The following is a 25968-nucleotide window of genomic DNA, read 5'->3' on the forward strand; positions in this document are numbered from 1 at the left end:
GGTATCAATTGTCACTTACAGCGCATACATAGACGGAGGGCAAAAAAGGACGACGTAGACAGCGCTTGTCTACGTCGTCTTTTTTTGCCCTCCGTCTATGTATGCGCTGTAAGTGACGATTGATACGTAGAAATTCAGTTTTTATGCGAAGCATATTACGAGAGCTCAACCCAGCTCCTCAGGTGCGGCGGTGTCGCCGTCAATGACCTTTGACCCCATGCCATACCACGTGACACCGTGACGTCACGACAGAGGAGAAACGGGGCTCCAACTCGCGCCGTCGCGGCGGTATATAAGCAGCTGCGCTTGTTTCTAGGTGGCTATGGCTCAACTCTTGCAAGATGGGCTGGGTGGGAATCGAACCAGGGTATCCAGAGTGTGAGACGGAGACGCTACCACTGAGCCATGAGTACGATGCTTCAAGGCGGTACAAAAGCGCCTCTAGTGAATGCGGTGTTGCCGTGCGTCGCTTGCTCAGGCGCACATTTCGTTGCCGCGCCGAACGCTGCGTTGCTCGACGCTCACCGCGTCCATTGCGGGGCGCGTAGTCGCTGCGCCGTAGCCCATTGTCTTACACCCCTTGGCGGGTCGACGGGAACGCTGTCGCGTTCCACTCTTGAAGGCGAAGCAGAGTAACGCATGAGTTGTTTCTTCGTCTAGCCGAACCAAATATAGCCAAGCAACAGCAGTTCACCAGGCTAAACAGTGGTTCAACAACTAAAATAAAGGCTAGTATGCTTCACATCCTGGGCTTAACCTTAGCTAAGCCACAGCCATTTTTTCGGTGACCCTGTGGTCCGTATACTTTTGCTCACGGATGTACATGCTGCGCAGCGATTTGGCCGGCGTTTAAAGAAAGCGCACAATATGTGAAATAAAAAAATGGCTGTGGCTTACCACGCGACTTCGCTCATGGGCTATCGTAATGCACCGCTCTCAACCGGCGACAGCCGTAAAGAAGTTGTTTCCTTGACTTCGCACACTCGCGAGAAAGACGGTGGTGGTTACTGCGATGACTTCAAAAAAAAATAAAGAAGTAGAAGTAGAAGAAGCAACGAAAAACTAAAGAAAGATGATGCAATACAAACAGGATAGGGAGAAAGCGTGATACTCACAAACAAGGTTAACCTAGATGCAAGATATTCAAGATAAAACCAAGACAAAAGAAGGCGGACAAAATCTCCTTCTCATGCTTTTGATTACTGGCCTATTACACGATTGAAGAGGCGCGTACACAAGATATGATTTCCTACTTAGTGACACCAGTGCGTTCACAATAAAAGGATAACGACACAATCATGATGAAATCAAATTAAGGGCTTACTTTTCTCTCCTGGATGGGACTTGTCACGTTTCCTTTCGCCACTTCCACAGAAGTCAGGCATAAGTGTATAGCAATTGCTGTGACCGCTACAACGATGCGCAAACACGCCATCCTCTTCGTACAAGTACACCAGCTTTATAATGTAAAGCAGGGCAATCCAGTACCGCCCAATAATATAACAACAACACGTGCGCGTTGCTGCCTTCTCGTAGCCCTGCTCCTTCCTAATAGACTCCCTCCCGGACTATTAAACTGCACAGAACCGTTGGCATCATATTTATTTGGTCATTACTCACGAACCAAGGGCAGAGCATGGCGGGATGCCATTGGAGGCAAAGGACACGCAGGACACGCATTTGGCGAACCAGGGAGGATGGTGTCATGGCGACCTTTAACGAGTAAAGAGACGAGATGAACTTTAATCGACAATCATCGAAAGCACCGGAAAGTTCACATAAAGCTGAACAACCAGTTTACGGGCACCGAGCCTACGTCTCAACAACGAAATGTCACATATTTGCTGATGCTGACGTCGTTTAGTCAAACGTTCTTCCAGAACCGTTAAAAGGAATCATGCTGCTTAGAATAGATCTTAAAAAAGCTGGCTTCCTGTAACACCAGACAGAAAACGGCATGTATTTTAATATTCTAGCTGCATTACAGGTGAAAGCGTTTTGCACATAAACAAGGTGAACACCAGAGCCGGAGGACATTACGTTAGCACAGTTTTGAAGTAACGTTTTTTGCATAGTTCACCACTTTGCGTAAATTCATTCCATTTTCCACCTTCATGAAATGGTCGAATCGTAGTCCTCCTTGGAAAGCTGCGATTGGCACTGCAACCATTCTACCTTTCAGACTGGTAGCACAAATCAGCGCTTAATTAAAGCGACGTCTGCTGAATGAACCTGCAGAAGAGCGCCGATTGGCTCGTGTTTCCTCAGCTGAGATATCGTGCACGTCATCGCAGTGTACTGACACTGCATCGCGCTGGTCCACGTGGTTGGTTAACACCCACAGGGCGCGATTTGTCAGGACAATTTTTCTTTTCGCTAAATATCTGCCATTGCCAAGACATCCAGGGAGAACAGGGGGAAGGCGGGACATGGAAATTCAAGACGATGAGCAAAACGAGAACAAGGTGAAAGCGGGAGCCAACGTTTCGACAAGTGGACTTGTCTTTTTCAAGGTGACATATGCTTTCCTCGACACAGTATATACAGGTAGGGTTCTTCTAAAGTAGAGAGGGTAAAAGGCGGGTCGTTGCGGCAACGAGCGAACGTGTGTTAGCGGCGAGGATGTGGAATTGAGAATGAAGGAGTGCTGTGCACTAGGCCAGTGACACGACCGCCTGGTCAGCCCCGTGTCAACGGCCGCGTGTCCCCCGGCGTGTCAACAGCGTGTACAGCGCCCCTCTGTGGTGGAGCAGCTAATATGCACGGGAAAGGTCTACATCTTTAAACTTCACTATCTCCAGGATCGGCCAATGAAAAAAAAAAAGGCTATAAACAGACATACCCGATGCCGAAAAGTGGGGGGGGGGGGTGTAACTCGCTAAGAAAGTCATTGGCTTTAACATTAAGAAAAAGCAAAAGTAAAGGTGAAAAGAAAGGACAACTTGCCGCAGGTGTGATTCTAACACATCTTCCTCATAACTAAGCGTGCCATGGCTCCCCAGCAAGTCACCACGCCGGCTATACCTTCGTTCACTGTCTTTGTTGTTGTTGTTGTTGTTGTCCTGAGTGGCCGTGGCACATACCCACAGTGGGGGATTGGCCAAGAATGGGGCGGTTTAATTAGGTTCCTAAAATAATAATGATAACAAGGGAGTTAACAATTTGGGCGTGTGAGTTTAAAAGTAAACGTTTTGTGTTTGGAGAAAAAAGGAAATAATCAGATGAAAACTGGGTATAAGATAATAATAATAATAACAATAATAATTAATAAAAGATAAGAAATAAAAGAAAGCTATGGTTGGGAGGGAGAACGATCAATCTAACATGGAAATCGATTACTTTGATGTGGCACCTTTTGCGCTTTGCCGTCTTTCGCGCTGTTGGCACCTTTGAAAATTGGAACCAATCGACAACAGTTCGCAACATGAGCACCTGACTGCGCAAATTAATGTAGGAGCAGGCACTCTTGTTTCGCTTATAACTCATTCATTAACAGCACTGGTTATCGGTTCGGTTCTAGCCGTGCCAGAAGCATGCATTTCTGATGAGAGCAAAAATATAACTTTAACGCAGGGATCAAAGCAAAGAAGCTATGGTCACCCTTATTTGCGAAACTATCGAGCTCCTACCGTCAATAACCTCATGTAGCATTTGCTACCGAACGTTCTATATCGAGCCCCTTCCGTCGCTAACCTCATGTAGCATTTCCTACCGATCGCCGCCATGGAATTATAGTGTCATGGCGACGTCCGGTAGCAAATGCTACATGAGGTTAGCGACGGAAGGGGCTCGATAGTTTTGCCAATAAGGTTGATCATAGCTTCTTTGTTTTGATCCTTGCTTTAATGTTATATTTTCGGTCTCAGAAATTCGGCTTCTGACACAGCTAGAACTGAACCGATAACCAGCGACGTTACTGAGTGAGTTATAAGCGAAACAACGGTGCTTGCTCCTACATAAATTTGCGTCATCAAGTCATCATCCTCCTCTTCCTGTCGAAGAGGAGGATTGGGTGTAAGCGACTGCGCCATTTTACACCAGAAACAAGGAAAGAAGTAGCGTGGTTGGTTCCCGTAATAATTCATCTCTGTCCCCTCTGATTAAACTCGGTGCCATGAGGTGGTGCTACCAACCCTGCCCCTCACGTTTGCGTCTAAGGCCGCTCGGTATTCTTCAAAAGGCAATGCGTTTACGAACAACTAAAACTTCTTATATAGTACCTAGTGCACTGATGCGACAAACATCCTGCATATTAGATGCCATTCGGCACGAAATGCAGCGCGTGGCATGCTTCTTGACGCAAGTAAGCCCTCAGTGAGAAATTTACATAAGCATGAGTGCCTATACTGAGAAAGGGCAAACGTTTATTTGCAGTGAAGCCCAAAGGAGCGGACCTGCGTTGGTGAAACTTCCGTGATACTTTCCCTTTTGGAAAGGGAGAGAAGAAAGAAAAAAGAAAGTGCAGTTTATTTACATAAAGGAAGTTATGCCATACTGTAACTATATTTGTATATGTCGGCCGCAGCGATTTCACAATGTGTATACAGGGTATTTCAGCGAACACCTTCAAAAATTTTTTCAAGATTTCCTGTGGCGGATAACACAATTCTAGTCCGTGTGTTGCATGGAGTACTCGAAGAGGCGGGCATTACTTCCGCAAAAAAACTGAAATGCATGTTCGGATACTTAATAAACGTTTACTAATTAAGTTTTTAACTAATTACCTTATGGCAGATACTGCAATTTCAAATTCTAGCCGGGGGCGTATACAAATGTACTTACATGCAGCTTCCTTTATGTAAATAAACTGCACTTTCTTTTTTCTTTCTTCTCTCCCTTTCCAAAAGGGAAAGTATCACGGAAGTTTCACCAACGCAGGTCCGCTCCTTTGCGCTTCACTGCAAATAAACGTTTGCCCTTTCTCAGTATAGGCACTCATGCTTATGTAAATTTCTCACTGAGGGCTTACTTGCGTCAAGAGGCATGCCACGCGCTGTATATCGTGCCGAATGGCATCTAATACGCAGGATATTTGTCGCATCAGTGCACTACGTAATATATAAGAAGTTTTAGGTTGTTCGTAAACGCATTGCCTGTTGAAGAATACCGAGTGAGACGCAAACGTGAGCGGCAGGGTTGATAGCACCACCTCATGGCACCGAGTTTAATCAGAGGGGACAGAGACGAATTATTACGGGAACCAACCATGCCACTTCTTTCTTTGTTTCTGGTGTAAAATGACGCAGTCGTTTACATACGATCCTCTTCCTCGACAGGAACACCCCTGTAACTCAAAAGCGTGTCTAACGCATTGTGATTAGAATGAGCGTCAGACAACGTATTCTGTGAAGGTTAGTGTGGTTCCGCACATGCCAAAATTCAGTATAGACCACGGGGCTGAAACTCACAAGGCTTTTCGTTGATAAGTGCTGTTTTTCAGACGCCAAACGCCTTCGCTAATGATATGTCCGTCACTATGATTAGCTGTCTTCCACTCTTACGAACACTTCTAGCGTAAGTACTTTTTTTTGGGGGGGGGGGGGGAACAGGCGCCCAAATTGGGAGACACATTGCGCGCACATTAGAACAAAAAGCCGGCGCAGCACATCAGGCTCGTCGCTGCTGAAGGAGTCAGCGGGTTCCACTTTGGGGCACCACGTGTGTACAGGGTGATTTCGCGCGTCAAAAGTCGGCAGATTTCTTTTTCTAAATAAGCTTATCAAAAATAAGCATAAAAACATTATTGCTTGACGCCGTCACTGTTGACGTTCCAAGCAGGAATTTCCATTATCCTAAAGAATCAGTCGCACGCGTCAGGCTTCTGTCGCATGTTTTAACGGCTGCGTTTTTGGGCCCCTGTGACCTTTTCACATGCAAATGTCATTTGCATTTTAGCGTCGCTCACGTAAGAATGCGTTTCTGTTGCCCGAATTGTAGCTCGTTTAAGGTCGTAGGAGGCACGCCGCCTTTCAGTAAAAGGTGAGTAAGAAATTGGCTGTACACTCTTAGGCAAAGTTTCACCCTTTGGCTTGCCCCTTCTGCCACACAACAATAATCGTTATCTGCCTTGATGCGTTTCCTTTCTTTACCGCAGCGAGCCCGGTACTTTCCTGTAACGAACGGCACGCGCGTTATCAGCATATAGAACAGTTTACACCCTTTGGAGTGCCCCTTCTGATAACGCATGCGCCGTTCGTTACTGGAAAGTTCCAGGCTCGCAGCGTTAAAGAAAGGAAACGCATCAAGGCAGATAACGATTATTGTTGTGTGACAGAAGGGGCAAGCCAAAGGGTGTAACTTTGCCTAAGAGTGTATAGTTCCGCAGAAACGCAGTTATCATGTTTCAATTGAATATTTTCTTGGCGTCCGCTAATCAACGTCGCCCAACAGCTGACGAGTAAAAACGGAACATGTGCACCTCCTGACGCAAATTAATGTAGAAGCAAGCACCGTTGTTTCGCTTATAACTCACTCAGTAACGTCGCTGGTTATCGGTTCAGTTCTAGCTGTGTCAGAAGCCGAATTTCTAATGAGACCGAAAATATAACATTAAAGCAAGGATCAAAACAAAGAAGCTATGATCAACCGTATTGGCAAAACTATCGAGCCCCTTCCGTCGCTAACCTCATGTAGCATTTGCTACCGGACGTCGTCATGACACTATAATTCCATGGCGGCGATCGGTAGGAAATGCTACATGAGGTTGGCGACGGAAGGGGCTCGATATATATTGCCGTGGCGACGTTCGGTAGCAAATGCTACATGAGGTTATCGACGGAAGGGGCATCGGCATCAGGTATGTCTATTTGTAGCCTGCTTCTTGGGCTAATCCTGAAGATGGCGAAGTCTAAAGCTGTAGACCTTTCCCCTGGGTATTATCTGCTCCACAACAAGGGAAGCAGATAATATAGGGGTGCTGTGAACGCCATTGACACGTGGCTGACCAGGCGGTCGTGTCACCAGCCTAGTGCACAGCACTCCTTCTTTCTCAATTCCACACCCTCGCCGCTAACACGTTCGCTCGTCGCTGCACCTACCCTCTTCCCTTTAGAAGAACCCTACCTATTGGCCTCGAGATCGAACAGAGTCGGCTCCTAGCGGCGAGGTGACGAAGCTTCTAAGTGTGGATGCCGGTGGCCCGTCGCCGCTCCAGCCGCTGTGTGCAGCGTTCGTAGTTCGCGATTTCACGATGGATGTTGACGAGGACGGTTTGTTCGATGGTGAGTAACCTCTCAACCTGTTATTCTTTCATTTTTGTAACCGAAATTCGTAAAGTAAATCGCTGTACGTTTTTAGTGTACTGATGTGAAAAGCATTTGCTTAACGCGACCAGACGATGTGCGCTCGTCTCCTTTCAACGTGTTGTGAGGTTAACATGCGTTCTTTTTCCGCTTTACAGTACCCTTGCCTCTAAGCATAATTCTCAACCATGTTGGGGACGGTGTCAGGTGTCTTGTCGAAGGCGACGAAGTTGTTGCGGCGAGCCACGTCATTGAGTGTAGTGCCGTCGCTTCCACCTGCTGCTCTGACGGTCCTGTGCACGTTATCGCATTCGTGCTGCAGTCGTCCGCGCTTAGTAAAGACCCACACCGAGTCGGCCTGAAGTTGACCGACGAGACAAAAATAGCAGAATTGAACTGCACATGCCCCGCAGGGTAAAGAATTGCCTCGAGTTGTTCGGATGTAGAAGGTCGCGGCGCATATCGCGATTTGTTTACATTGCATCACACTAAGCTGACTCGCGGATTTGCGATGTTTTTTTACGTTATGCGATAAATTTAGAGTACTTATGTTGCTTTATCAATTTTTGTTTTTAGCCAGACCTACGAAATTGCGAGTTAGTTTCAGAGTGTTACTACCATTGTAAGATGCTTTCGAGTCGCTTTATAACCAGTTGCAACCGCTACACGAAGCTCAAATAAAGCATGCAACGTATAATTTATGTTGTATCATAATCATTAGATCCCTTTAATTACTTTCGCATGCAGGCACTTGAATTTGCAGCGGTTCTTATGGTAAATCCCCACAATATAATCATTAAGATTACATTAAATTAGTAAGATGGCTATTTTTGACGAGCTTAATATAGTGGTTGTTGTTTCCAGAACAATTATAAGATCAGTTACGGACCAATCACATGTGGTAGCATCATTTATTTACTATAACTGACAATCAAGTGTTTCAGCAGTATGTAAAATCAGTGCACCTGGTCAGTATAAACGATGCACCTTTGAATCGTTTGTACATTTTGTTTTTCTTTCAGCACCTCTCACAAGTGCAAGCATTGTATTGCTGTGCTTTTGCATATTAACAAAGTACGGCAATTAACCCTTCTGTCAACAACTGACAAAACGCCAAGTATACAGTTAAACAGAAATATGGACCCACCCCCATAAATGAACTACCATGCTGCCACAAGGTATGCATATTGGTTTGGCTGCCTAAATATTGTGTTATCCCTAAAGTGATTGGCAGATTTTTTAAAGCTACAGCTCATTAGTAATGGTGATTCAGGAAAGAGGGGCACGAAACCGGACTACATGTTTAATTCCCTTGAAACGTTATGCCATGTGGCAACCCAAGCGTTAAAGAAAAAACATTTGCTTTCACACTGCTGTGGCATACAAGTGTACTCTTGATATTTAAATTGCCTGAGATGAAACACAATTGCACATCGACCTAAGCAGTATTGTAACATGACTTTATGGTGTAAGCAGAGGACGCATGTTACCATGATAGACGTCTGTTGGCTCATTCTATTGCTTGTTCTAAGCCTTGCTTCCATTGAGTTCGCTATAAGAAACTTTGTAATTATGCGATGCAGCTTTTCATACATTTTTACAATGGAATGTAGATCAATATTGGGTAACTACAAGCTTGCAAGAGAGGTTTTAGCTTGTCTTGCTCATGTACATGTACACAGCAACATCCAGAATGACTACTCTAATTTTTCAATTTATTCAAAAATAATTCACTATTTTTAGAGAATATTTAGCTTTCTTACAAAAATGTTCAAGAAAATGGCATATGTTTGGTCGCAACCAAGTAACCTTGCTAATGAATTGTCACTGAATTGACACCGTCACTGTCAAGCAGACTGGATTTATAGCGTATAAAAATTTTCCTGTGATCGGTTGTTCCCCTGATGGGATTGTGAATTTTGCATGCGAATGCTGCTCAGGAAAGACAAGTATGCTTGAGATAAAGTGCCATCAAAAAATTTCTAATGCTTTCAGTAAGGAAAACACCCAAGCCAGCATACTTAACTCAAATTCAGGTGCAAATGGGTTTCGCTAGAATAGCAGCTTGGGCTTGTTGGTTTTCCATCCTGCTAGTAACAGCGCAAATATAGACAAGGGACGAGACAAGAAGACACCACAAGCGCATTGTGGTGTCTTCTTGTCTCGTCCCCTGTCTATATTTGCGCTGTTACTAGCAGGATGCAAATGGGTGTGCTGGGAATCCACTCATGCGACTTCTTTGTATACGAGAGTGCAGGTGTCTGGAAGTTACTACACGTAGCATTCGACAAGGAATACTTTGAACAATGCTGTACTTCTGTTAGGCTAATTTATAGCGAATACCTTTTTACTGCGCTTAGGGCATCTTAGTATATTTTGAACTTTAGAACAATGAATACCTGCTCGTTTTGTGCTGTTCAGAACAAAGTTCATTATACGAGATGTTAAACTGGCTGCAAACTCATGTTTTCTCGTTTCTTTGTTTATGTTGTAGCCAACTCATTCATCGTTAGAAATTCACCACTGCGGTGGGATAATTATTTAGAATGTTACAACTACCGGGCTGCGCTGAAAGACGCACTTTCCAGTTTAAAAAATGTCGCTCGGGGTCGGGAAGGGGACAGTGCCTGCTGCAGACACCGTAACTTTCGCTCAAGGCTGACACCTGAACTGGAAGAAGTCATCGTCCGAAGTGCTGGTCGAGCTCTGTGCTACTTAGCTTCAGCGATCGTGACAGTCTACGCTCTTGCAGCAGGGCGTGGCCGATGGCCCACTCTAATCAGAATGCTGGCTTTGCATTTTCCTTTGTTTCAAATTATTCAGTGTTGCAAAGGATCTGGCATGAATATTGTTAAACGAACGATAAATTAAGCACCAGCCTATTTACAAGGTATATTGTTACGGTGAAGTGAAGGAAGACGTTGAGTTGGACTAGAGAAAGACGAAGTCTGGCGGTTGCCTGAACGCCATATCCATCATTTGTAAATATAAGTTATTTTACACTCGTGGGCCTGCTTTCTTCCCGCAACATTTTGGTGGAAGGTGCGGGGTACCACCACGGAACTTCGCAGCGGACGTCATCTACCTGCTGCCACAATGGCAAATCAACCGACACAAGCGACAACGCCTCGGCAGCCCGTGCCCACGGTCATCCTCACTCACCCACGGGACCCGGGAACATTTTGTGGCACGGACAACGTCGACGTCGAGGACTGGCTTACGATGTACGAGCGAGTGTGCGACAACAACAGGTGGGATCCTACAATGATGCTTGCAAACGTAATATTTTATCTGAAGGGAACTGCGAAGCAATGGTATGACACACATGAAGCTGACCTAACGAGCTGGGAAGTTTGCAAAGAAAAAATGCGAGACCTGTTCGGCAGACCTGTCGGTCGTCAGCTGGCAGCTAAAAACGAACTTGCGTGCCGCGCTCAGACGTCCACAGAATCCTATGTCGTGTACATACAGGATGTGCTGGCCCTCTGTCGCAAGGCTGATGACAACATGACCGAGGCAGACAAGATTGGCCATATATTGAAAGGTATTGCAGACGATGCCTTCAATCTCTTGATGTGTAAGGATTGTGCCACTGTGGATGCAATTATTAAGGAGTGCCGGCGCTTCGAACAAGCGAAGGGCCGCCGCGTCACTCAAACTTTCGACCGGTTGCCCAATACCGCCGCGACATCTTCTTGCGAAGACCCGCCGCGGTTCGTTCAGCCCGCAGGACCGGAAGAAATAACGCGCATCGTTCGCCGTGAGCTTGAGGCCATGGCCCCGGCTCCCGTTCGTTCAGACTGTCGGGAAAGCGTACCCGCTATCTCCCTTATACAAGCGGTCGTTCGGGAGGAAATAGCAAGTTTGGGCATTCCATCTCTCTGCTCAGTCCGCCATACCAACACCTACCAAATTTCTCCGACCGCTCGCTCCCGGACGCAAAGCTTTCCACCACTCCGTCGCAACCCGGCTGAATGGCGCACAGCGGATGATAAACCCATCTGTTTTAATTGTTCCGGTATTGGACACATCGCCCGTCATTGCCGCAACCACTGGTCGTCGCCTCCTCGGTGGTCGTCTCCGAGTCACTACAGCCAAGTACCCGACAATCGCACTTTCTCGCCCTATACGCCGACTAGGAACATCAACGCCGACAGTGCTCCACCAAGATCCAGCCGATCCCCGTCTCCGCAAGGTCGTAGGTCCCGTTCGCCTCTCGTTCACCGCTCTTCGTCCCCTTCTGCAACTGGTCGCTTCGCTTCGGGAAACTAGGCGGTGCAGCTCCCGGAGGTGAAGCTGCAACTCCGACCCGGCCCACAAATCCTCTATTGACCCTGCCTACATGTGGAAACCTGCTGGACATTGAAGTCGATGGCGTTCCTGTTAGATCTCTCGTTGATACAGGAGCGCAGCTTTCAGTTATGAGCGCTGCTCTCCGCCGCCGGCTCAAAAAGGTTCTGACCCCCGCCGTACCGTGCACCGTGCGAGTCGCCGATGGGAGTACGTCACCTGTCCTTGGAATGTGCACAGCACGTGTGACCATTGGGGGCCATTATACCGTTGTTCTATTTATCGTCCTTGAACACTGCCCACACGACCTAATTCTCGGCCTTGACTTCCTTTCGAAACACTCTGCCCAAATTGACTGCTCCGCAGGTGTTGTACAGTTGGACCTGCCGCTTCCTGCCGACGCAACCACTTGTGCTCCACACCGCTTATGTGCTGCTGAATTTGCAAGGCTGTCTCCACAGGCTGCTACAAATGTCCTGCTGACGCCCTGTCCTCCCGTACCTGATGGCGAGTACGTCCTGTCGCCGCTTACTGACGTGGTTTTGTCGCGTAATATTGCCCTACCGAGCACCTTAATTCGGATCCGCGAAAACTGCGCTCGCGTGCCCATCCTCAATTTTGGGTTCTCGTCACATGTTTTGCCACACGGTATCGCCATAGCGCATATCACTCCTTTGGAAGAATTTCAGATTTCTTTTTTGACCTCTGAATCCTTCCTCAGTACGAACGGACCTTTGTCATCCACTCCTTCGTACTCGACGCCTGCGGACGATGTTTCTAAGATGATCGCCCCCGACCTTCCTTCCGAGCAAACAGCAGCTCTTCGTCACCTCCTGTCATCTTATCGGGACATCTTTGATTTGGACGACCGTCCACTTGGCCAGACATCTGTTGTCACGCATCGCATCAACACCGGTGACGCCAGCCCCATTCATAGGCGGCCATATCGTGTCTCGGCAACAGAAAGGGCCATCATACAGAAAGAAGTAGACAGGATGATGGACAAGGACATCATTGAACCCTCCAGTAGCCCGTGGGCATCACCGGTTGTCTTAGTAAAGAAAAAAGATAACTCGTGGCGCTTCTGCGTTGACTACCGTCACCTCAACCGGATAACAAAGAAGGATGTTTATCCCTTGCCTCGCATTGATGACGCTCTTGACTGCCTTCACGGTTCCCAATACTTTTCATCAATTGACCTCCGCTCCGGCTATTGGCAGATTAGCGTCGATGAGATGGACCGCGAGAAAACCGCCTTTGTCACACCGGACGGTCTGTACCAATTTAAAGTCATGCCCTTTGGATTATGCAATGCGCCAGCTACATTCGAGCGCATGATGGACTCTCTCTTGCGCGGCTTGAAGTGGTCTACATGCCTGTGTTACCTCGACGATGTGATTGTGTTTTCGCCGAACTTTGAGAGCCACCTGCGGCGCCTCACAACCATACTCTCCGTGTTTCGCAGGGCTGGCCTTCAGCTAAACTCCTCCAAGTGCCATTTCGGTCGCCGTGAAATTAACATGCTTGGTCATCTCGTCAACGCCGCCGGAATCCAACCTGATCCACAGAAAGTTCACGCCGTGCGAAATTTTCCTGTACCTTGTTCAACGAACGATGTCCGTAGTTTTCTGGGCTTATGCTCTTATTTTCGGCGATTTGTGAAAAATTTTGCGGACATCGCTCACCCTCTCACTGACCTTCTTAAGAAAGACGCCTCTTTCTCTTGGGGACCGCTACAGGAGAAAGCCTTCTCTACCCTGATTGAGCGGCTTACCACTTCCCCGATTCTCTCCCACTTTGATCCTTCTGCGCCCACTGAAGTACGAACTGACGCGAGTGGTCATGGCATCGGCGCTGTCCTCGCTCAGCGTCAACAGGGCCAAGACCGTGTCATCGCTTACGCTAGCCGCCGCCTTTCCACGCCCGAGCGAAATTACTCCATTACTGAGAGAGAATGTCTCGCGCTCGTATGGGCGGTCGCGAAATTTCGCCCGTACCTTTTCGGTCGGAGCTTCTGCGTTGTCACCGACCATCACGCCCTCTGCTGGCTCTCCTCTTTGAAGGACCCAACTGGACGACTTGCACGTTGGGCATTGCGCCTACAAGAATATACATTTTCTATTATATATAAGTCAGGACGCCTGCATAAAGACGCTGACTGCCTGTCCCGCAATCCCGTGGATCAACCGGACGATACCGATGCAGACTCGGACATCAGTATTCTGTCCCTCTCCGGCTTCCTCCACATTGGCGACGAGCAGCGCAAGGATCCTGTTCTTCGAACACTTATGGACCGCCTAAGCTCCTCGCCCAATGACCCGTCCCTTCGGATGTTCACGTTGCGCGATGGAACTTTATACCGTCGTAGCGTTCGTCCTGACGGCCCGGAGCTCCTCCTAGTCGTCCCCAAGCACCTTCGACTCACCGTGCTCCAGCAACTTCATGACGCTCCTACTGCTGGACATCTGGGCGTCACTCGTACTTACGACCACCTGCGGCGCCGCTTCTTCTGGCCTGGCATTTATCGCTCTGTGCGCCGTTATGTCGCTTCTTGCGACCTGTGTCAGCGCCGGAAGACGCCTGCTATGCCTCCCGCTGGTTTGCTTCAACCCATTGATATACCTACAGAGCCCTTCTTCCGTGTGGGCCTCGACCTCCTTGGTCCGTTTCCAATTTCCATCAAAGGAAACAAATGGATTGCTGTAGCAACCGATTATGCCACTAGATATGCCATCGCACGAGCCCTGCCAACCAGCTGCGCTACAGATGTCGCCGACTTCTTACTAAAAGACGTCATCCTGCACCACGGCGCCCCTCGCCAGTTGCTGACGGATCGCGGCCGCTACTTTCTATCGAAGGTCGTTGATGATCTGCTCCGCTCCTGTTCTACAGAACATCGGATTGCTACCGCGTACCACCCTCAAACGAACGGCCTCACCGAGCGACTCAACCGCACACTCACTGAAATGCTCGCCATGTACGTCTCCAACGATCACCGCGACTGGGACGTCGCTTTACCATACGTCACTTTCGCATACAACTCGTCCCGTCACGACACTGCCGGATTTTCACCATTTTTCCTTTTGTACGGCCGCGACCCCACCTTGCCTTTTGACACGTTGCTACCTTCCGCAGTACAGTCACCCAGCACTGCTTACGCTCGCGAGGCTATTGACTTAGCCGCCCAGGCCCGAGATGTCGCCCGTCATCGCCTCACAGTCTCGCAAGCTTCTCAAAAGCGACGCTACGACCTTCGGCACCGAGACCACCATTTTTCACCTGGTTCCCTTGTCCTTCTCTGGACGCCTTCACGTCGTGTCGGCTTGTCGGAAAAATTACTGTCCCGTTTTTCTGGTCCGTACCAGATCTTACGCCAACTGTCCGACGTGACCTACGAGATCGCCCCACTCGGTCAGCCTTCCGTGCCTCCCAACTTAACCAGTGATGTTGTTCACGTCACCAGGCTCAAGCCCTATGTCCCCCCAATAAGTGAGGCTGTTTAACTTGCACCGGGACGGAGCTCCCCCACCGGGAGGGTGATGTTACGGTGAAGTGAAGGAAGACGTTGAGTTGGACTAGAGAAAGACGAAGTCTGGCGGTTGCCTGAACGCCATATCCATCATTTGTAAATATAAGTTATTTTACACTCGTGGGCCTGCTTTCTTCCCGCAACAATATTTACAAGAACAACTGCAGTGCTGGCCAGTTCAGCCGGCAGCTGGAGACTCAGGAGCAGTTACTCTTCGTCGGGGCACCCGCGCGCATTCTACAAAAGAAACACAATATGCATGTAGCAACAATTCGAACATTTATTCCTGAAAGCATTGTGCAATAAATAAGCGAACAGGGCGAAAGGCAATTTTCAAAATTATGTGTTGATGTCGTCGCTTTGTTTATCTCTTTGTGCTTTCTGCACTATAGTGACCACTGTACGTATTGATATGGCAACAATATAACACACCTGGTATTATTTCGCGTTTCTTTCAACTTTGTGCACTGTTTAGATATTTGGTAGAAACTTGTCTTCACCCAAAATTGGCTTTGATAAGTTCACTATGCCAGCAAGCAACAGGATGACTTTGTCAAACACTGGAAGGAGCTGAATGGGGCACCTCTGTTGAAAAATTTTGAAGGCTTTGACACGTTGAATGGATCTTTCAACATGTACTCTTGCTCTTGCAATCGCTTGATTTTTGTTTGCTTCATGTTCTTCAAGCTGTTGCCTTTTCTTTAAGAAAGGGGGCCTGTCCATACTAACCCTGGCCTCATCGCAAAGGTTCTCTATCAGGAAACCTTTGTCAACCATAACACGGTCGACATATGCCGCGCATTTGTTGAATACATTTGAGTGGGCTGTGAGTTGCGCGTTTGAAGCGCGACCTCCAAACGCTTTCCCAACTCATGTTATCATGCCGCTTAGAGCAACTCCAATGAATACTTTGATTGTGTACTGGCGTTTGTATTGGCTGTAGGTAAGCAGCCGCGATGTCAAGTCACCTGGCCTTTCAAGGGCCACCTCTGTGCAGTATAATACAATGCGAGTTTCCTTGTATTCCTTGAAATAAATTGTCAAGTTTTCCAGGACTGATTCTTTGCAAGGGAAAAACACCGCCTCTCCAAGTACATTTGCAAGAATGCATATGGCATTCTTCAAAATGTTCGATGCAGTTGTTCTGTGAATAGAAAAAAGAACAGATAAAAAGCTGAAGCTTATGTTGTGGTAGAGTTTCACAACAACCACCAGCACGGTATCTTCGTCACTTAATGCAGAACCTCTCGGAATGGATACTCCGCGCAAGGCAGCGAACTCATCAATTATATTCCTCAACAGCTGCAGACATGGCAATCCTGTGAGCACTTCGATGGTGTCGTCTGTCTGCCCAACCGCACATGAAAGGAGAGGCTTGGGGCGGCCAATGACTAAGAGAGGACTCGCTTGTACACAGGCATCCCGTAGTGTGCCAGCTTGTGCACACACAATCTCGGCGAACTGTTCCAGGATATCATCTTGTGGCACTGTAACGAATGCACAATAGATCTGACTTTACTGGTACAGTAAACTCGTATGTGTGGAACTATACTTAATGTGTATTCGTTGTGCCAAGTATGCTTTCTTGTCATGCCAAGTCAGAATGCTAGCTAGCAAAAATAGCAGCCAATTTGGTAATCTCACAGAAGCGTACCTTCGTACGCAGTCTCCTCAGCAGGATTTTCTTCATGAACAGAGGCATGACCTGCACCATACACCAGGCAGTGAATTACTTCGAAAACGCAAAACCATTGTGCTCGCAGAAGTTATCCAAAGGCTACTACGAGGCACATAATGCCGGAAAAACTCTGGCTCAACAATTAAATAAGTTTTGTAAACCTTTTGGGCACATAATGAGGGATAAACGAAATTTCTAACTCAGCTGCAACATCGTCGGCTATGCTTCCTGGCAATATTGATTGCCTTGAAACAGGGGGTCTTTTTGCTATTACAAAAAAAAGAAGAAAAAGGGTATTGGGGGGTTGCGCATTATTGAATACGATTGTTCCACGTGCCTTTGGGTACTTTCACCGAAAAACAACTGCGAGTGTGCATATCAGCTGTCGGGCAACTGCATAGGGTTACGAAAAATTCGTTCGCTGCAGAACTGAAACAACAGCTTGTGTGGATAAAAACCATCGAAAGAACGTCTGTCAGCAGCATCACTTACCCGGTGGCTTGCGAGGCAGCTTTTGCTTGTCAAATATGCGCTGCGGCAAGTTCAATGTTGGCAGTGCATCGGGCTTCAATTTTTTCCGCCCCCCTATAGAAGAGAGAAAAAAAATATATCAATATAAGCAGTAGGAATAAATTCGCTCGCGCATGTTCGTTCATCGCTTAATGGACCATCAGCTGTTGGCTCACGAAACGACACTGTTTAATCTGTACGAGATCATGCGTACACACTTGCCGTGTTTCGGTGCTCGTATTTACACTTCGGAACACTGAGAACAGTTCCGTGGCTGAGGAAAGACAACGGAAAACGTGACAACTAGTCACGCTCGGTGACTCGTTTAAACAGACTCGCAGCTGAGCGCGAACCTCGCATTCACTGCGCAGGCGGCGCATGAAGGATATCAAATAAATTGCATGCGTGGAGACACGGTTAATTTACTTGCGGAAGTATATGAAAGCACAGGCAACTCATTACTGGCATCCCAGGCCACGCCGCCACGAACTTTCGCGGACTGCATCGATCTTCACACGCAGAGTAACTACGCAGCAACTACGCATGCAGCAAACATTAATGCCCAGATTGCCGATTAGGATTCCCACACGTGATATCAGATTGGACTACTCGCCATCCTTTTTCGTCAGCGAACGTACGCTTGAACGCACCATCGTCGAAGTGCTTACTGCACACCATCGCATACTCGTACGGCGCCTTGCCGTTCCGAAGCCTGACGAGCCATTCTCGGCGACGTGCCGCGTCAACGGGATAGTAGTGAAAGCTTATCGCCGGCTCTGTGCAATATGTGCTGCATTGCGGAACCGAACAACATCTCACCATGGTAAATGAAGCGTTTTCTGAGGGCACGGAGCACAGAATCGCGAAATGAAAACAGTAGCCCTGTACACTTCCACACACCGCACGGGCGACGCATCCACACTAACGGCATATGCTAACGGGGCGATGGTGCTGCCACCTGTAGGTCGATCTCGCAACCAATATATACTGTGCCGAGGAAAGCATATGTCGCCTTGAAAAAGACAAGTCCACTTGTCGAAACGTTGGCTCCCGCTTTCACCTTGTCTTCGTTTTGCTCGTCGCCTTGAATTTCTGTCTCCCGCCTTCCCCCTGTTTTCCTTGCACTCTTAAAACGGTTGCATCCTTTGGGTTGTATATTTGTCCCACAACAATAATCGTCATCTGCCTTGCTTGCGTTTCCTTTACTGAAAACTCGGCGCTCGCTACTTTCCTGTCGAGAATGCTGCGTCACACTGATAACGCGCATGCCGTTCGTGACTGGGAAGTACAGGGCTCGCAGCGTTAAAGAAAGGAAACGCGGGCAGCACGGATGACGATTATTGTTGTGGGACAAGATAAGCCCCAAAGGGTGTAAATTTTTCTAAGAGTGTACACTCTTAGAAACTGCCTACTGCAAAAAACTACTCTCTACTGCTAGAAACTCTCTACTCTCAACTCTCAACTCTCAACTCTCTCTACTGCTAGAAACTGCACTGCCTAAAGGTTGTTTCATTCCTTCTTTCCTTCTCTCTTTCTTTCCGTCTTTGTTTCTTTCTGTGTTTCTTTCTTTCGTTCCTTGTTTCGTTCTTTCTTTGGTTTCTTCATTCACATTCAGGCATTGCTTCTTTGCTTGCTTGCGGGGGAATGAGTCATTCCTGATGACGGTATTTTTTTTGTCTGACGGGACTAGACGCCGTTTTTTCGGGTAGGAACCATTGCAACAAGCGACTTAAGGCTTTCGCTTTAGTAGCGCGGTTGGTTGTGAAGGACGTCGTTGTGGGAGAGTCCGAATTACTTTTGATACGCCAGGGTTCTTTATTGTCACCTAAATCTGAGCACCAGTGCTCTTGCATGTTGTCCCCATTGAAATGTAAGACAGGATAGGATAAGATATGATACGATAGGACAGAATAGGATAGGATAGATAAACTTTATAGAAGGAATAATCAGAGTAATCGCTAATCGTCGGGGCCTCTAGTCCAGGGCTCCTCTGGCTCTTGCCATCTTCTCAGCTCTCTGTATCAGCTTGAGCTGGGCGTCGAGGGCCGAGCTGAACAGCAGTGCCCATCCCATTGCTCCCTCGTGGTCTTCGTGTCGGGGTGTTCTATGTTGTGTAGCGTGCACTCCCACGTAATGTGGTATAGGGTTGGTGTGGCCCCGCACCACGGGCATTCGTCCCCGTAGGCTAAGCTACTGAACCACCACGATGGGATACGTTGTAGCGCTGTAGTTGTTGTTGCTGCTTTCCCTGCTTCTTCTTCTTCTTAATTTTATATATATATGAAGGTGTACAGACACCACACAAATAGAATTTAAAAGGGGCACAAATGTTGTGCGATAAAGTGGACCATGTACCAGCTGTCCCGGCGGCAAGTTGCGGTGTTTAGTATGACATGCGATCACACCCCCTGACATATCGAATATGTTGTTTCTCGTCCAATTTAGGAGGGCGAATCGTGCGATGGCGATAACGAGTGTGACACTGGATTGTGCTGCATGCGCCCCACCATTAATGATGGAACAATATGCCATAAGTTGGCCGGATTGAAGCAACCGTGTTCGAACGTTACGCTTAAAGAGGATGGCAATGTACCTTCCTGTCGAGAAGACGCCGACGCGGCAGAATCGACGACAGAGGCGTACAGGCCTCCTTATGATGGAGCGTGCCCTTGCGAAGAGGGTAAGTGTGTGACCGACATCAATATAAGTAATGAATAGCCCGGGATGCATGGTAAACTAAGTAGTATTGGACATTTCTGTTTTATACGCACAGGGCCGCCATCATTTCGCGCATATATATATATATATATATATATATATATATATATATATATAAAGAAGCCAACAAACAATGACATGAAAGACATCATAAAATTACTAGTACTTAATTCAAGTAAAGACATGATAAATAGAAATGTAAGTGGGTGAAAAAACAACTGGACACAGGTGGGATACGAGCCCACGCCTTCGCATTCAGGTTCGTTCACCAACTGCGGCGAGTTGTTTTTTCACCCACTGGTCAAGCTCCAGAACGCCAGGCTCACGCTGCCTCCACGGCCCTGGACGCAGAGCTTTCACAATCGCAGGCAATTTTTCAGGTCTGCCCCGAACGTTTTCGCGTCTCAGCCACCTAGTTCCCTGGTGCCTTTTTTCCTTCCTGTACTTTCGTATATTTTTATCCATTGATCTTGTACGAATGCTATGTTTAGTAATTTATTTTTCTAAACATAGCATGTATGGGTTCACGCACCTTATAGCTTATCGGACGTGGCAAAGTTTAATTTTTGTTGGCTTGTGTTACTTCGTGTCGCTGCGTAATTTTTTTTTTTTTTGCACTGTGCATGGCGGTGAATGAGCGAATCATACGGCAATTTCCGTGTCTGTACGCCTACTCTCTAGTGAGATTATGTTCGTGCAATATTTATTAGTATCTTACCAGGCGTACTTCTCCTTGTCTTAGTTTTCTTTTCAATTTTACTTCTTGTATGGACTCTATTGATGTTTCGCGCTAATACATTGTGAGAATAAAGCTTTTGTTACGATGATGTTTATATTTTTTGCTTGATTGAATGATGCTGGTTTTACGTCGATGTAACTTAAGTTTTCGCCTTACCAAGTACCTCCTTAATTTAATTAATTTATGGGGCTTTACGTGTCAGAACCGTCGAAAGTACACACGTGGAAGGACGACCAGTATTTTTGTGCTCGATGTAATTAACAGTTTAATCATACAGTTCTTAATTATGATAATGCCTGCTTGCGCGGGGACTATAGTGCACTAAAAAACAAATAAATCCATAGTTTATCATTTCACGCTTCGCGCACAATTTCACTCTCCTTCAAGGTTTAAAACTGCGGTGCGCAGCAGGCAATCGCACGCAAACGAACGCCATGGAAAACACGGATTTTCTTTAATCAGCGATTAAACATTTGTTAAAGCTTGCTGCGCCTTGGCTGAAACATTCTTTGTGTGTTTGCACGTTCAGTGACACTCCGCCTTGAATATTTGCCTTTGGACGGCCACACTTAATCCTGCGAGTTGGGTTTGTTCGTTCGCTAACAAAGCCATCACTAGATACGTAGATCCAAAGGTCGATGAAACGGACTAAGTTGGTGGCTGCTTGCACTTTCTACCCGTCTCACGGCGAACTCCTGCACAGATATACCACACCTACAGACCCACGTGAACGTAGTAGGGCTATATGCGTGCACAAAAGAAAAATTTACGCATTCGAGAAAAATTACAAGACACTTCAGACAGCTTACGTGTGGAAACGCGAACGTATTGCAGTTCCTTTGGTGAAATGCTTTCGATTGATGTTTTCGACATGCCTTATAAAGTTATTCCTGCCGATTCCGTGTCTGTGCTTGCGTGTACGTTGGTCACAGACCGGTAACGTTCGGACCATTTTGCTGCAGATCGATTAATTTTATTTCAAGTTATGCGATCCTCTATGTCTAATGCTAGGGTCTGTCGTGATTCTCACTTTCTCCTTGATCATCGTCACGTGTCACAGCTGCCTCTGAGGTAGATGCTTCAGAGTCCGTCAGGGTTGAGACAGCACGGATGAAATCTGAGGTGCGCTCTCATTTTATAGACTCATGACGTGGCGCCACCACCTCCCTATTGTCTGTGACGTCACGTGCCCAATGACGCACGCACAAGGCCGCACCTTTAGTCTGTCACATGGCCGCGATGTGACGTCTGCAGTCACGCATGCACTAGGCACGCCTTTATTCAGCCAGAACCGCGACCTCTTGAACGTCGTGGTCTAGGATTGGGCCATCTCTTCGGGTGTGTGTGTGACAAATTAATTATATATTCTGCAATTGATGGCCTGGGTCTAGGCCGCGCAGGGGTGGGAATGGAGAAAGCTAATGGCCATCCAGTGTATGCCAAGATTATGTAACTCGAGACATTTCGTGTATGTGTGTGCTTCGTGGTGCGAGGTAAAAATTTTTTTTTACCGCTTTGGCGTAGGTTATAGTCCCTTTATAACAAACCGCAGCATGTTGGAATGCAGCATGTCTAACCTTTAAAGATTAAACTTTGCAGGTACTGAGTAAACATTGTATGGACACTAGTGAAAGCATTTAAACGCGTATAATAATAATCTAAATGCCCTATAATTATTTATTAAAGTTGCAATGAACCTTTCCAAAGCTTCCAGCCGCCATTGCAGCTGGCGTAGAAAATTTTTAAGGTTTCTAATGGTCTTCGTGTTAATCTATGCAGATTTGAGCGATCTCTTCAACACACTTGCACCAGCTAAAGCTTGCATTTGGTAATGTTTTAGGACATTTAGGTGTTCGCTCTCAGCTAACGCTCTTCCTTAAGTATGCGTGCAGATAATTTACGCATTTGTACGTAAACTAGATTTTCTAATGTCTTGCGTTTTGTTACTGCATTGCAATATATTTGTAAACTACAGTTTTCCTACTGCAATTTGGTGCGGAGCGCCTACGTTCCAAAAACTAAGAGCGATTGAAAAATATACTAATGTAATTTTAACAAATCAGACGAAGTATATAAATAATTACGTTGTAAAACTAAGGGCCACCAATATTGAAAAAAAATGTTCTCAGAGTGGTAAATGTATACAAGCATGCCAAGTTACTGTGTGTACATGTTGATGTTCAGTCCTTTCCAATTGTGTATGTCGGCACTATCGAGCGAAGTGTCGAAGGTCGTGCATGTTTCTTATCGAGACTAGGGGAGGATTAGGGGCTTAAATATATAGCCAGTGTAAGTGTCGAAGGCATCTGAAGAAAAGTAAGTAGGTACGTTTCTGTGGTGGTGCTACGTAATGGGAGTTACGTATATGAGCTGTATAGTTTGTTAGAGTAAATTTATTTTACGTTGACAACGTCCATGTCTTGTGGTTCAATCTAGGGCTTACTTAGCTCTATGTGCGTTTGTTAGGGACAACATTCGACGTATCTCGGGCAGCTTTAACATCATTGCCTCTGCATGATAGCAGAAATGTCATCAGATCAGTTGACTATAACATTCGCATAGATGAATTTCTTTTTAATCGCACGCTAGAAGTCCGGATTTACAACACGTTTAGTCATGGACATGTTTGGGTCGCAGTGAACGCCGAAAGTCGCGAAAGTACGCCCATATGTGTCGCTTTCATGCTTGCTTGTTCTTACGATGAGCAAAACGAGAACAAGGTGAAAGCAGGAGCCAACGTTTCGACAAGTTGCTTCTTCAACGTTTCGACAAGTCCACTTGTCCAAACGTTGGCCCCTGCTTTCACCTTGTTCTCGTTTTGCTCATCGTCTTGAAATTCCATCTCCCGCCTACCCATGCATGTTTTCCCTAGATTATTTGTTCTTAGTCTTTCTACGATGCTAGACGTCCGCCGTGATGCAAAACCAACTAAACAAGCAAAAGCCTTGCCTATATATGTTTTAACACGCTTTAGCTAGACGTACTTGACAGCTTCCACAGATGAGGCTCTCCACATGCGTTTGTGTGGCATCCCCAAAGGAACGAGGATTGAAAGGAGGACTGGTGCCCTGCACTGGCATTTCTACGCCACGCTGATTTTATCAACATGTGGTAGCGCGTTTCTGAATATAAGTAAGAGGCGCTCAGGGTGCAGAAGCGGTCGGACCGACCGACCGACCGACCGACTGACGCAGTGAACGGTCAATTGAGACGTTATATGTGTCCGCCATATGCTTGAACAACTGCACGCTGAATACCTGAAAACTGGGTAGGAGCTGGTTCGGTGGTAAAAGCCGCCTAAATAATAATGACTGCAGCGGCGCTATTTCATTGAGTTTATTTCAATCTTCCTACGTCAAACTTGCGTAGCCGCCAACGCAAAGCCTGGGCGGTGACCTGCAGGGTTGTTTCAACAACCCAATCCAATTCTGTTCCCGTTTAGAGAGGTGACCTCTGCTTGGTTTAAAAGCGAACATCATTGCCTACCATTACATGTTTTCCTTATGTAATTGGCCGGTGAGAGGCGAATAGCATGCAGCAGAAGAGAGAGTTTCGGTGGGGCCCAGCTAGCGCAGTGAAAAATTTATAACCAGTTGAAGAGAGTAGTGCCACATATACGATTTGTCTGCTTTCCCTTGCTTAGTTTGCGGTGGCTCGTTAACGATTTCGGCGGTGTGCAATGAGGCGTTCGAAATGTCGCCAGTATGGATAATCAGCGAAGAAAATTTGGCAGAGCGATGTCGTATACGTGCTTAAAAGGCTCGACAACATTACGTTGCCACAAAAAAATATTCTACGCAACGAAATAAATTCTCGTCAGCAGCTTAGAGTAGCCAGCGCAACAGCGATCGCTGGAGAGCCATCTTCTATTTCTCTTGGAACCGGGTCATCCTTCAGCTTTTCAAGAAAAAAAAAAGATATTTAGAAAGCTTCAGTTTTGTCCTGTATATTAATTCATCATTATTGCAAGGCACGTCGCTTTGACATGGTGAGTTTCAGCTGTTTCTTGACGTCGTGTCACAGATAGACGAAGTGGGCGTGGCCCGAATTCATTTTGACCAATCGCGGCAGGTGACAAAGGCGTAGAATCGGAAACAAACGTTTTTTGTTTGTTTGGCCTAATCATACATATTCACTTTGTACACATCCTCTTCAGGTGGGAAGTTTTGAGGTTTTTCGTGACGTCTCCTGACCGCAAAAATTTTAAGCAATCGTGGAGGGCACGTTAAGAAAATGGAATAAAAAGACATTGAAACTGCTTAACGGTATAGCGTTCCAGCATCTGTGTTTAACTTAACGGTGTTGCGTGTTTGTTGAATACAGCAAGTCAGACGCCCTACAAGTTTTAAGTAGTCGAGAGCTGTTGCCAAAATTTGATGTCGTAATGATCCAGAACAAGCTGCGCGATAAACTACGCACTCGCACACCCATAACTTAGCTTTGGAGATGCTGAACGTCATGCTGTACTCTGTTGCTTGCCCAATGATACTTACTTGCAATATATGGCATGCGCTAGACATTGAGTGTGGTTTTAACACCACTGTTAAGACATCTGCCGTAATGTAGTTTGTTAGTTACTGAGTGTGCCTACTGATTATTTAGATAGTTGTGAACTGGTTTACAAATGTCCGGCACTGCTAATAATGTGTTCATATAATAATTGCCTCTTTATACCTACAGCACTGCTTTAAGAATTGCTGCCTCTTCGCTGGGACGCCCGGTGTGAATACCGCCGATAGAATGTCTCAGATGTTAGAAATCTGAACAAGACAGAGCTTCACAACAAGGTGAAGACAGGAAATCGTCAACAGTGGGTGAACAAGGCAGGCCTCAGTCTGGAGCCGACGTTTGTACAAGAGGACTTCGTCAGAGGAACAGCCTTACGAAGTAGTTGCCCTGACGAAGACAAATGCCAATGTTCGAACGTTCGCACTGAGGCATGCCTTGCCCGGCTGCTGTCGATCACTTTAGACGTCATAGGACTCTTACAGTGTTTCACTTATTCGTTTAAGTACATATTGGGTGAAGGAAGTTCGTGTAGTAACAAATTTCGCTTTTCACGTTTATTCCAGGCCTCACTTGCACCTATAATGAAGGCAAACATAAGAAGAAAAGGGATGGTAAACAGGTAAAGGAAAATCAAGAGCAGGTGCAGCATCTTGGCAAGTGCAAGAAGGCGTCAAAAAAAAACCTAAGAAACTTGTCAGGAGTATTGTCGGGTGATTAAAAGAACTTATGCCGATCTCACGCACTGTTAGAGTCG

General features: G+C 46.7%; 1 long non-coding RNA gene across 2 annotated transcripts in view; it reads left to right on the forward strand.

Annotated features, from left to right (window-relative positions):
* Positions 1-25968, forward strand: part of LOC139060896 (uncharacterized) — a 67761-nt gene extending 41793 nt beyond the window's left edge. Inside the window, exons 3-4 of one of the 2 annotated variants that reach the window (XR_011515077.1) lie at positions 19694-19928; positions 25778-25968. This is a non-coding gene — a long non-coding RNA (uncharacterized lncRNA). Of the gene's footprint in view, positions 1-19693; positions 19929-25385; positions 25648-25777 lie in introns of those variants that run through there. The other variant, XR_011515078.1, reaches the window with a different exon arrangement.

This window comes from Dermacentor albipictus, chromosome 6, assembly GCF_038994185.2.
Source record: "Dermacentor albipictus isolate Rhodes 1998 colony chromosome 6, USDA_Dalb.pri_finalv2, whole genome shotgun sequence".
In the NCBI taxonomy this organism is placed as follows: domain Eukaryota; kingdom Metazoa; phylum Arthropoda; class Arachnida; order Ixodida; family Ixodidae; genus Dermacentor; species Dermacentor albipictus.